This window comes from Tarenaya hassleriana, unplaced genomic scaffold (assembly GCF_000463585.1).
Source record: "Tarenaya hassleriana unplaced genomic scaffold, ASM46358v1 Cleome16, whole genome shotgun sequence".
NCBI lineage: Eukaryota > Viridiplantae > Streptophyta > Magnoliopsida > Brassicales > Cleomaceae > Tarenaya > Tarenaya hassleriana.
In genome coordinates, this window is record NW_010965019.1 from 2770895 (window position 1) to 2771125 (window position 231).

Genomic DNA, 231 nt, shown 5'->3' on the forward strand with positions numbered 1-231 from the left:
CAGACGAACCGGACGGTCCGGTGCGAACCATCTGTTCTGATCTGGGCAGTCCGCCCCCCTGGACCGTCCGGTCTAGCTTACCTAGAACGGACGGTCTAGGGTTGTCCACGTGATCAGATCACGTTCTCCGGCGTTCCCAGCCCCGATCAGACCCGAAACCGATCCGAATTCATCTGTGGACCCAAAATTCGAACTCCTGCACTCTATGCAACATGAAACATGCAATCTACC